At 45.3% G+C, this 12,552-nt stretch overlaps 1 non-coding gene across 1 annotated transcript; it reads right to left on the reverse strand.

Moving 5' to 3' along the window:
• Nucleotides 1–9,901: 9,901 nt before the first annotated feature.
• LOC119871660 lies at nucleotides 9,902–10,008 on the reverse strand. Its single transcript, XR_005358732.1, has one exon. It is a non-coding gene; the product is annotated as a U6 spliceosomal RNA (small nuclear RNA).
• Nucleotides 10,009–12,552: the final 2,544 nt, after the last annotated feature.

A 12,552-nucleotide genomic window follows, 5' to 3' on the forward strand; every position in this document is an offset into this window, starting at 1 on the left:
GTGCTCATCCCGTCAAGTGCCCCCCTCAGTGCCCGCCACCCAGTCACCCCCACCCCCCGCCCTCCTCCCCTTCCACCACCCCTAGTTCGTTTCCCAGAGTTAGGAGTCTTCCATGTTCTGTCTCCCTTTCTGATATTTCCTACCCATTTCTTCTCCCTTCCCCTCTATTCCCTTTCACTATTATTTATATTCCCCAAATGAATGAGAACATATAATGTTTGTCCTTCTCCGATTGATGTATTTCACTCAGCATAATACCCTCCAGTTCCATCCACGTTGAGGCAAATGGTGGGTATTTGTCGTTTCTAATGGCTGAGTAAAATTCCATTGTATACATAGACCACATCGTCTTTATCCATTCATCTTTCGATGGACACCGAGAGAGCCTGGATTTAAATAGAGGTCTGCTTCCCTGGTCGAATGCTCTTTCCTTTCCTCCTCAGAAGATGTCCCTTGATTGGTCATGCATGTGCATGAGATGACTGCATGAATGAGTCTAGTGGAGCATCTGTGTGTGTGTGTGTGTATACATTGTGAAGTTCTGAACATCATTGAGAGTACTGGCCCTTATGCAGGGCTCACCGCAATTTGATGGCTGCAGCCGAAAAAGTGCTCCTGGATATCCTTCCCATCAAGTCTACCTTAAACCTACCCTGCAATATGAGTACAAGAGCAAGTCTGATGGGTGCTGCCCCTAAACTTGGCTTATGGATGCAAGAGACTTGTCTCCTAAGTAGCTTGCTTCCATTAATTCAAAACACACCTATTTCTAAGTGTTGCCTTTGTTGAACATAGAAAACATAAAATTGTCAAGTGCTTACTTTTAGGTATTCTAGAGCTGCCAAAATTCTAATTGGCCAATAAAATCCACCTGTCTCAGAAGAGCCCCCAACATGTCCCCACTTATCCGGAAGAGAAAGAAAGTTAAAAGCTGGTCCTTATACATACTCCATATGCCCTGGATTTGGGTATAGTTCTCTCTGTCTTCCTAACAGCCCTAAAGACAGGAACTGTTGTTAATAATATTTTACAGGTGATGGGCCTGAAGCTTTAGGGTGGAAAGGCAGTTGTCCAAAGTCACATGTTTAGGAAGTGGCAGAGCCAGGCTCAGGGCAGACCTGGACTTCTGGCTCTTGCCTATAGATGCAAGCAGCCCAAGGGAGCTTTCTCAAGCTTCTAAGCCCGCTGGCCTCAATCACAGGTAGGATCACCTCGATACCTTCTGCCCTATTTTACTGAGGATTCAGGGCAGTTTCGGATCTGGCCTAGAAAAACATCATTCTGACCCCTCAGAGAAGGAGAGAAATAGAGAAAGAGAGAGAGGAATGTGTTTCCAGGCTGTTCTGTAGAACCTAAGGCATTTTCATGACAAGCCTGTCTCCTTCCTGCTAATCCTCAGGATACTTTATTTCCCTCTTCCAGGGCCCTGTCACACCCTGCCTTGTTTCTGCCCTATCTCCTTCTCTAGGCAGAGGATCTTCAAGGGTGGAGTCTGTGGCTCCTCCTCAGCATCTTCTCATACCCGAAGTCTCAGTGTCCATCAACATGTACTGAGCACCCATCCCATGCCAAGTTCCCTGTGGGACACTTTCACAGCTGTGACTATGCTTCATTTTGTGACCACTAGAGTACAAAAGTACATTGGAGTACTTTGTACATTGTGGATTAGCCCATTTTAGAGATGAGGATGCTGAGGAGTGCTCATTTTACATTGTAAAATGGAGTGGAGTACATTGTAGGATTAGCCCATTTTAGAGATGAGGATGCTGAGGCTGGAGGGGTGAAAGAACCAGCCCAAAGCCACAGAGCTAATCAATCAAGGGCAGTGAATACTGGCCTGTTTTGCCCCACTGCCAGTGATCTTTCTGCAACATCGCAGCCACTGAGTAAGTGCTCAATAGATGTTGGTTAAATGACAAAGGAAGGGAGGGAGGGAGAAAAAGAAGGAGGAATATTGAAAAAAATTCAAAGATGGCAAAATAAAAGGGAAACAACAGACTATTTCAAAGCAGTAAATTGGTGGAAGATTAAAGAAATGGGCCTAAGGTCTAACTTCCTTTCTTCTAAGGTCATGAAAAGAAAGGCACACATCTGAGTTCAGAGGAAGAAACATGGGAGCAGCTGGAATTTTAGCTTCAGATGGATCTTTCACCAGGCTTTCTAAGGACATAGCAATGCTCGGTCACACCAGGATGCACTGTACACAGCATGTGTGCTCTATGCTGAAACAGTACTATTCTTTTAAATGAACTTGAGCAACTTATACATACAGTTTACATATATGAGTGTGCATAGTGCAGTTAGAGAAGTCACTGCCTTTGGAATTAAACAACCAAGGTTCGAATTTTAGGCCTGTCCTTCCTTAGCTGCCCAGCCTTAGTAAAACCTCTTCTCTCTCTTAACCTCCATTTTCTCATTTGTAAAATAGGCTTGACAAGAGTCCTCATTTCACGGAGGGTTAGTAAATCTAAGTAAAGTAGTAAATATAAGCCCCTAACAGGGATTTAATTAAATATTCCCCACATTGTTCTAGTTCCTTTTTTAAAAAGATTTATTTATTTATTTATTTATTTATTCATTCATTCATTCATTCATTCATGAGAGACATAGAGAGAGAGGCAGAGACATAGGCAGAGGGAGAAGCAGGCTCCCCACGGGGAGCCCGATGTGGGACTCAATTCCAGGACTCCAGGATCATGACCTGAGCTGAAGACAGCTGCTCAACCACTGAGCCACCCAGGCATCCCTAACTAATTCATTTTAAATGAAGAAAGGAAAGTAGCCTTCTCTGCTACCAGCTCCAACATCCTACCTGGGAGAGCACATGGAGACATTTCAGGGTAGTAGGAGTTTCCATGGAGTCTGGAGCCAGGCTGTTGGCATTTAAACCTGGCTTTGCCATTGCTAAGCTGGATGACCTGGATGAGTTGGATTAACCTCCTTTTGCCTCGGTGTTCTCACCTGTAAAAGGGGCATAATTATAGGACTTCCCTCCTAGAGTTCTCAAGAAGAGTCTCGTCTCTGGGAACTCTGCCTAGCACATAGCAAGTGTTCAGAAAATGTTCATTATTACAGTATTAGCATCTTCATTATCACATGCTGAGTATTTTCCTCACGGCTGTGTTTCAACTGTTGCATCCTCTTCTTCACCTCCCCCGTCTCCCCATTGCTGAGCTGGAGGACTCAGATCTGGGCAGAGAGGCATTACTTAAGCAAGGAGAGAGCCTTGTCGTCTTTCAGTGATGTCAGGAGGGCTCCTTATCAATAATTGAGCAGTTTTTCCAGGAACCCAATCTAGAGAGTGCAGTGCCCTTGCTGCAGCAGGGCCTGGCTGTCTGCTACCACCACCACCCCCCCGCCCCCGGGAAGGCTCCAGGCACAGTGGAGTTTGTTATCTGCCTGTTTTGTGGGCAGAGGGATCTGCTTGTTGCTGGAAAGGCTCCTGCTGCTACAGGGTGGGACTTGACACTTAGGCCTCAGTTGCAGGGCCCTCCATCTGCCCCTCAAGTCTTGCCCTCACAGTCCTATGCCAGCAGCCCCAAGGAGAGATGGCCATATTCTTCACCTGATATGCTCGAGGGAGCCTGGATCCTGAAAGTCATTCTGAACACCGACCCCTACCACTGCTCACTTTCAAGCCATTCACAGGCCTTGATGCCTTTGTTTTCAAACATGACCCAAATCTGCTTTCTTCTTCTACTCTCATCACCACTACCCTAGTTCAGGCCTGCTGGGGCCCCCACAACAGCATCTTGCTGACTTCCCTGACCCCCAGTTGCAACCCCACCATCACCCCCAGGGCATGTGTGCAAATGCACAAGTGCAGGCGCACGCGCGCACGCACACACACACACAGCAGCTAAGAGTAATCTTTCTTGGATTTCTAAAAGCAAACTCAGGTCCTGTCACCCCTGTGCCTAAACCCTTCAGTGCTTCTGTAATGCTCTTAGGAAAATATCAACCCTCCATATGTCCTTAAGGCTTGTGGCTAGCCTCTGTTCCACGTCACCCGATGCTCTTCGTGTCTTCATCCATGACCTTCTCTGCCACCCCACCCTTGTATCAGTCCCTGTCACTGAAACTTCACAGCTCCAGGCTCTCACTCATCTTGTTCTGTCTTCCGTGTCTGCCTCCTACTTATCATGCAGCTCTCAGATAACATCACCTCCTCTGAGAAGCCTCTCCTGACCCTCATTGTTTAAATCAATGACCCCACACCCCCAACCCTTCTTCCCTCTTCAGCCCCTGAATATTTCTACCGTGAGGCTCATATCAACCAGAATGATGTTGTCAACCTATTGGTTTCCTTATTTATAGTCTGTCTCCTCCACTAGACGGTGAGCCCACATGGACACAGATCTTCTCTGTCTTACAGCTGTATCCTTAGGCCTTCCAATAGCTCCTGGTGCCTGGGAAGTGGGCAGTAAATATTTCTTAAAAGGATGACTGGAAGCTGAGAAGTTGTGCAGTGTTGTGGAGTGAGCACTAGACGTGGAGTCTGGAGTCCCGAGTTTGAGTCCTGCTCTGTGACCTGCTCACCATGTGTGATTCAGCACATCATCATACCTCTAGAGGTATGGAGACCTGGGGTCTAGCTGGAGCTCTGCCGCTTGTGGACTGTGAGCTCAGGCAGCTTACCTTATCTCTCTAAGCCTCCTTTTCCTCTGCGGTCCAATGGAGATTGTACTGTGTCTACCTCACAGGAGAGTTGTCAGTGGAATGTGTGAATGGAGATTGTGGAGATGGAGTGTACACGCTCCATGTAGACAGAGTCTGGCATGTTCTGGGAGTGCAGCAGAGACAAGGGGCGACCTAGGGCCTGCCAGATCCTAAGAGCATTTTGCACTGACCAGGAAAGACAGATCCTGCATTTATTTATCCTACAGAAGCTACAGCCAGAGAAGCAAGAAGCAACCTTATAGCCCAAAGCCTATTAAGTGATATTCTACTTCTAAGGAACCAAGCCAAAGCAACAATCCTCCCAAATGTGTGCTTTCTCCCTTTAGGGAGAGAGCACTCCCTCTGGACTTCACTGAGTTTCCCTTTTGGAAGGGACTGCTAGGGAGCTCAGAGACACCTCAGACCCTCAACTGCAGACTTTGCTCCTGCAGTGTGAGTGTCCATTAGGCAAACTGGATATAACCCAGTGGATTATTTATAGTATGCACCTGGCTTCACAGGGTCCCCTGGGGCACCAAAGGAGCCATAGGTAAAAGGCTTTGAAGTCTTAACATTGGCTTTGAGACTTTATCATAACATTGGTTGGAAAAGAGGATAAACAAGATTTAAAAAAATATGTAAGATGCTTTGCACTGAAGTCAGAGCTGGTGGCCATAAGGGGGGGGGGGTGGCACTTAATCTGACCGTTCTGAAGCTACTGATATTTAGATCTTAGAGCTATGAACTCTCAGCTACAGAAACAACTTTACTGCTTGGACTCTTGTAGGAAAAATTATTTTTATTATTGTGACTCTAAAGATCTCTAGTCCAAAGCCCCTTTTTTGTTTTGCTCCCACTGAAACCATTTCTTTTATAACTGTGACCCAGAATGCGTGGTTGGGCTGATGTTAAAGCCAGAAAGGCCCATCAAGGCTTAGTACATATGCCTCCACCTTTTTGTCAGGATGTTGCTTTTTTTTCCTTATCTTTGAAAAAATATTAATGTGGGCAAGTCACTTAACTCAGCACCTGGTGTATAGCACACACTCTGTAAACATTAGCTGTTATCATTCCTACTCTTGTTTTATTAATGGTAGTATATATAAATGCACTTTATAGTAAACAACCTCAGATCCTTTCTGGGGAGAATGAGGTGAATGGCAAAGAAATCCTAGGAATCAGGGTATATTCTAAATGCCTGGATAGAGTGAATTTTGTTCCAGTGTCAGATGACCCTTCATGGGGTCACCCTCTATCCATCAGATGATGCCTGGCTGTCACTCCTTCCTAAAGCTGACCTAGATAAAAAGAAACTCCTGATTGGAAAAGAGGAGGGAACTTGCATAATGTAAGCATATACCAGGTCCCTCCAAATACTTGATCATATTCAAGGAAGGTAGGACTTATTTTCCCCCACTTATGTATAAAAAAGTTGAGTCGAAGTGAAATTCAGTAATTTACCAAAGGAATATAGCTAGAAAGTGGCCACACTGCAGTTGAACCTAGATCTTTATGACTTTGAAAACTGTAATCCTCCACTGTCTGGAATCGGTTCTCAGGCTTCACTACTCCTTTAGGGAGCCTGTAGCGAGTTTTAGCTCTCTAAGTTTGCATTTGTTTAAAAAGCAGCATCCTGAGTTGTGATTTACTTTCTTTGTGATCATTCCTCATTTTGAAAGCAGCCCACCTCTAGACCTCTGACTTCTCTTACTTGGTCAGACTTCTCATCTGTAACCCAACCCACGACCTTAGGAGAATCTAGTCAAAGTAAGTTATCTGCTGTCAGGCTGCTTGAATATTTTATGGTGGCCTGGATGGAGGCAGAGGACAGATCACTCTGCTCTGGGGGCAGGTGAGGCAGCTAATAGATCAGCCACAGGCAGCAGATGTCTAGGGGCTGGGATAGATAGCCCATCAAACAAGGCAAGCAGACAACGGTGCTTCAGGTTAAGCATCTTGCTAAGGACAGGGCTACATGCTTGTAAGAGGTCAAAAAAAATTTTTTTAAGATTTTATTTATTTATTCATGAGAGACACACAGAAAGAGGCAGAGACACAGGCAGAGGGAGAAACAGGCTCCCTGTGGGGAACCCGATGTCGAATTCGGTCCCAGGACCCCAGAATCGTGCCCTGAGCTGAAGGTAGATGCTCAACCGCTGAGCTACCCAGGGGTCCCAAGTAGTCAAATTTTTAAATTCCCAATTTAGGTAGTCCCTCAAATTTGGACTTGGAGGACAAGCTGCTTTAACATTTTTATAACCCTTATATCAGGCCTTGAATGACCTTAGACACACACACACACACACACATCCCAGAGAAGGCTGGTTGAGCACCCCAATCTGCAGATGGGTAAACTGCAGCTTACAGAATTTAAATGACATGCTCTAAGTTACCCTGGAGGTAACGGCAACTCTGGGATCTGATCCTGGTTCTCTCTGTCTCCATCTAAGAGAAGTGACCACTTATTGAAAAGGTCTTGGGACACGGAGAAAGAAAGGAAATGTCAGTTCTCTTGCCATGTCTTCCATCCACTGCCTATGACCAGATCATTTTTGCCATGGGAGCTGCAACTTCTACCTTCCAAGGAATTCTTGGGATTTATGTGATGTTATTACCAACATGACTCTCAGAAAAACCAAATGCAAGGTGGCTAATGTGATAAGAACACTTCCGACTTCCCTTGAGAAGGGACTCTCAAGTCGCGGAGGATACAGCAGTGCTCAACTGTGTCATTAGGGCCCAGGGTCCTTTCATAAGTCACTGCTCTGCCAGTCCTTAAAAGCAGAGCCGACACATTTGACTTATACGACGTAGAATGAAAACCGCCTAGATTCACACAGGGCCACTCAGCGGTGACGGGGCCTGGGCCAAGATCCCTGCCCTCCCTGTGCCTGCCTCCTCTTTTGCCTCCCCTGGGTGCTGTGAGGACCCACAGAGGCCACGTGCAGGAGCCTCTAGCCCACCACTCAGCACGTCAGGAGAGGCCCAACAGTGCCCATCTTTCTCCCTTGCAACCGGAAAAAGACTCCAATCTCTTTCCCCAGAGAAAGGGCCTTTGGTTTCAAATCCCCTTCCAAACCCACTGGCCCTAAGGAAACCCCACCTTGCGTTTTGCCTTTGATTCAACAGTCCCTAGAAGTGGACTCTTCCGGATGGTGGCCAAGTCAGCTCCGTCCTACCTGCCGTGTGGCCTGAGCACTTGCTATTTCAGTCACGGTCACTAAGTGCTCCTGTCTAAATCTCTTGAGGCTACAAGGTACCAAATGTTTTGAATTAATTGGCTTCTATTTTCCTTCCTGTGCATGTGCCTCGGTGCCTTTTTAGGGCAAGATTGACGAGAGGAATCCTTCCTGAATTCTGGCAGCCCTGTTTCAACTTGGAGTTAATTATCTCTGATATGCTATACAATTCCCTCTGTAACTTTTATGACATGGAGCGGAGGCATAATTTATCCAAGTCTATCATTTGAGGCTTTTTTTTTTTTTTTTTTTTGCTAAAAGAAAATTATTGTGTGTGCTTTATAAAAGCATTCATTCCATCCCTCATTGTTTATTCACAGGATGTTTATTGAGGACACACTTCTGTGCCCAGTATTACACTGGGTCTCTTATAATTCAGGTTAACTTCTCATAGGCCTATCAGGTCAGTGGTCTTATTGCCATTTAGCAGAGAAAAAAAAAAAAAACAAAAATAAAACAAAAGAAAAACTAAGTTCAGAATGAAGAGGGGGTCGGGAAAAAAAAGAATGAAGAGAAGGTTGATGTCTTTCGTCCTCATCCCTACCCACTTAGATGTGTGTCTACCAGGAGCTATAGGTCTCCATGACTTTCATTCCCAATAACACATTTCCTCTGGGGCCTGATGGCTGGTTCCAGCTTCACTTTGTTGCCTTACCATCCCTGGTTTGTCCCCTACCTCTCCAACATGGCCCTTTCCCATGGATCTCCATCAGAACCACATTCAGGGCATGGCCATCCTTCCAGGGCCCTAACTGATCCGCCTGTCAGGAGCATGCAGCTGACAACAAAGAAGCAGTTCTGAGATTCCACATTCCCCCTCTGTCCACTCTCCATCATTCCACCCTCCTGGCCCTGTTATCCTGAGAACTTGTTCCTTCATTTGTTTGTTTGTTTGTTGAGGACAAGAAAAAGAAAGCCACATTGTATCTTCAAATGTCTCTGCATTTTTGATAAAAGGGAGTGGGCCTCTTTTAGAATCCAGTGAGAGTGTGTGTGTTTCACTTCGAAAATTCCATTCTGGTTGACCCAATTGAAATCGATCATGGGGTTCCTTCTGAGACTCCTATCCTACTGAGGATCCAAAGACAGCTGTGGGGAGCCCTGTTGATTAAGTTCCTTAGGACTGCCATAACATAATATGTACCCGGGGTGCTTAAAACAACAGATAGGTGCTCTCCCCCAGTTCTGGAGGTCAGATGTCTGAAGTTACAGTGTCAGCAGGGCTGTGTTCCTTCTGAGACTCTGGGTAGGATCCTTCTTTGCCTCTTCCCAGATTCAGGTGCTGGCAGTAATCTCTGGCCTTCCTTGGCTTGTTGCTGCATCACTCCAGCCTCTGCCTCTACTCACCAGGCATTCACCCTGTGTGTCTGTGTGTCTCCTCTTCTTGTAAGGCATCAAGTCTTATTAGATTAAGGGCCAGCCCACTCGAGCTTGACCTCAACTATTTGCACTGTCAACAGCCCTATTTCCAAATAGGGTCACTTTCCAAGGTACTGGGGGTCAAGACTTCAACATATCTTTTTGAGGGACACAATTTAACCAACAGCAAGAGCTATCACTTAAGTCTGGGGATGACTTGCTGGGAATCACACTTGGAGACTGGCAAAAATGATTTAAGGAAAGAAAAAGATCAAGAGCTACAGTAAACATGGGAGGGCAGCCCTTCCTTCCTCTGTCCCTCCCTTCTTCCTTCCTTCTGTTCTTCCTTTCCCTCTTTCTTTTTTATTTTTTTAATTTAAATTCAATTAGCCAACATAAAATATATACTTAGTTTCAGATGTAGTGCTCAGTGGTTTATCAATTGCGTATAATGCCCAGCATTCATCACATCATGTGCCCTCCTTAATGCCTGTCACCCAGTTACCCTATCCCCCCCACCCACCTCCCCTCCTTCAACCCTTAGTTTGTTTCCTATAGTTAAGAGTCTCTCGTGGTTTTTTTCCCTTTCTGATTACTTCCCATTCAGTTTTCCCTCCTTTACCCTATGATCCTCTGCCCTATTTCAAAAAATGGAATGCCTCATGAATTTGCATGTCATTCTTGCGCAAGGTCCATGCTAATCTTCTCTTTATTGTTCCAATTTTGATATGTGTGCTGCTGAAGCGACCACACTTTCTTTATTTATTTATATGACCATAGGTGATATTTTCACACATCAGCTCACATCAGTTCATGGTCCCATTTGTACTGACAGGCATGGCAGTGGTGGAAACTCCGAGAAGTGGATGGTGGGACTAATCGCCAATCTCATAGACCTAACAGCACCTGCAGGTGCCTTCGATGTGTACATATATGTGCAGTGACTGGGAAATGTGGTAGACTTAAAAAACAAATCCTTCTTTTTGTCTTTCAGAGCGTTATTTATTGATCTGTGCCAGTCTGTGCACTATGCAAGAGCACAAGCTTGCCAGGGTGGAGGGACAAGAGAAGCTTGGGGCAAGTGGAGAAAGGTCTGGAGGAAGAGAGGCTGTGGAGAGGCATTCTACACAACGGCAAGAATCAGCATTTCCTTCCTTCCTTCCTTCCTTCCTTCCTTCCTTCCTTCCTTCCTTCCTTCCTTCCTTCCTTCCTTCCTTCCTCCCTTTCTTCTGTCTCATCCTCTTTCAGGCTTCTTCTTCCTCCTTGACTGGCTCCATATCATGATCTTGCTTAAAAAAGAAGCACAGACATTAGGCTGCCTGGATATCACAAATCAAACGATTAAGCCAACCAAGCAGCAGCAGGAGCAGCTGATGAGGTTGTGTGGAGAGGAGGAGGCCGTGAGAGTGTAGTGTGCATCATGGGCGGCAAAGATGGGACGTCACCTGAACTGTCTCCAGGCTGAGCAGGCATTTAATGAACAAATGCAAAAATATTCCAAGAGTAAGAGGGTCTAGGGAGAAACTGAGTCAGGGTAGAGCGAGAAGAAAGACCCTGGGAGTTCTACTCTGTTCTTTTTAAGACTTCCCAATATAGGAAAAATGGAATTAGCACTTTCTAAAGCTGTGAATTATATTAATGACCAACTATGTGCTCAAAGTAATAGTGACAGGGAAGACATTGTTTCAACAATGTTTTAATTTCTCATATTTGAATTATTTTACTAGATAAAGAATACATGCATGGGAGAAAAATATTCAGATGATGCCAAAAAAGTAAACAGCAAAACATTTCTTTCCCTTCCATTTCTAATTCCTGGTCCCCAGAGGCAACCTTTTGTTATGGGTTTTCTTCAGTTAACTATCTTTGTAAATCAAAAGGTCAATGTCTTCTTTGCTGGTGGTGTTCTATTTATTCCAGATGAAAGTGCTCTAAAATAACTCAAGAATTTTCTTCCTCCTCAAAATAAAGCCTGTTTCTCTGTGATAAACCCATCTTTTCTTTCACTGGGTCCTATCACCTCAAGGCTATTCTGGAGGCTAGAACCCATGACCAGTGAGACCTGGACATATCTTGTAAGGTGGGTATTGGGACTGTCATATGTAGGTATAATTATCCTCATTTTCCTGATGAGCATACTGAGTTCCAGAAAGACTGAGTAACTTTTCCGAAGGTCATAGGACAGACGAGGACTGACTGCAGTTTGGCTGGCTCTCTTCAATCCATGGAGCTGCCTTCTCCCTTATTCCAAGAAGAACACTGATCTATTTTATGGTCAGTGATTCCCACATAAAAGTAAATGATTTAGTCAATTGATCAATTTTTTTAAAGATTTTATTTATTTATTCATGAGACAGAGAGAGAGAGAGAGAGAGAGAGGCAGAGACACAGGCAGAGGGAGAAGCAGGCTCCATGCAGGGATCCCCACATGAGACTCGATCCCGGGACTCCAGGATCACATACTGGGCTGAAGGCGGCGCTAAACCGCTGAGCCACCCAGGCTGCCCAATCAGTCAATTCTTAAAAAATATTTATTAAGTGCCTATCATGTATCCTATTCTATAATAGATGATTTAAGAGGATATATAAGCAAGGGATGGTGCATACAAAGATGGCTCGGCTCCTAATTTTTGCCTCTCCCCTCATGAAGAGGTGGAATCTATTTAGAACCTGGATTGGCCTGTGGTTTGCTTTGTTGAATAGAATTCGTAGAAGTGAGCTGTGTAACCCCCAAGGCTGGACCACCCCCAAGTCCTTACCACCCTGATTTCAGATCCCTTGCCCCAAGTTACATCTGCAACTTCCACTTTCATGCCTTTGGAATACAGAGATGGAGAACCTTGGAGACAGCAAATATCAACATTCTTTCCTTCGTGGAAAATAGTACTGAGCAGTTGCTGGATTCAAGTCTGCTGCCCTCTGTTTTCCACTCTCAGGACATCTGAAGCCTGGGTGACTGTTCCAACAAGCATGATTGGTCACATTTATACTTAAGACCCTTAATGCATCTCCATTCTTCCAGGAGAAATCCACAGACCTCATGACTTGCTCCTTACTCCTCCAGGCTCCTCCCCTGTCTCCCTTCCCTGTGAGTTCCAGGAACAGGCAGGTGCCACCAAGCACCGTGTTCTTACCTATTTCTAGACCTTCACTCCCACGCCTCCTTTTGCCTAATCATCCTCTCCTCTTCTTTGCTTGGCTGATTCTTATGCTAAGATTCAATTGTCACCTCCTCCAGAAGCTTTCCCATCTCAGGGTAGGTGCTGATCGTCCCAGATCTGAGAATACTCTCTGT

Source organism: Canis lupus, chromosome 4 (assembly GCF_011100685.1).
Source record: "Canis lupus familiaris isolate Mischka breed German Shepherd chromosome 4, alternate assembly UU_Cfam_GSD_1.0, whole genome shotgun sequence".
NCBI classification, from domain to species: Eukaryota; Metazoa; Chordata; class Mammalia; order Carnivora; family Canidae; genus Canis; species Canis lupus.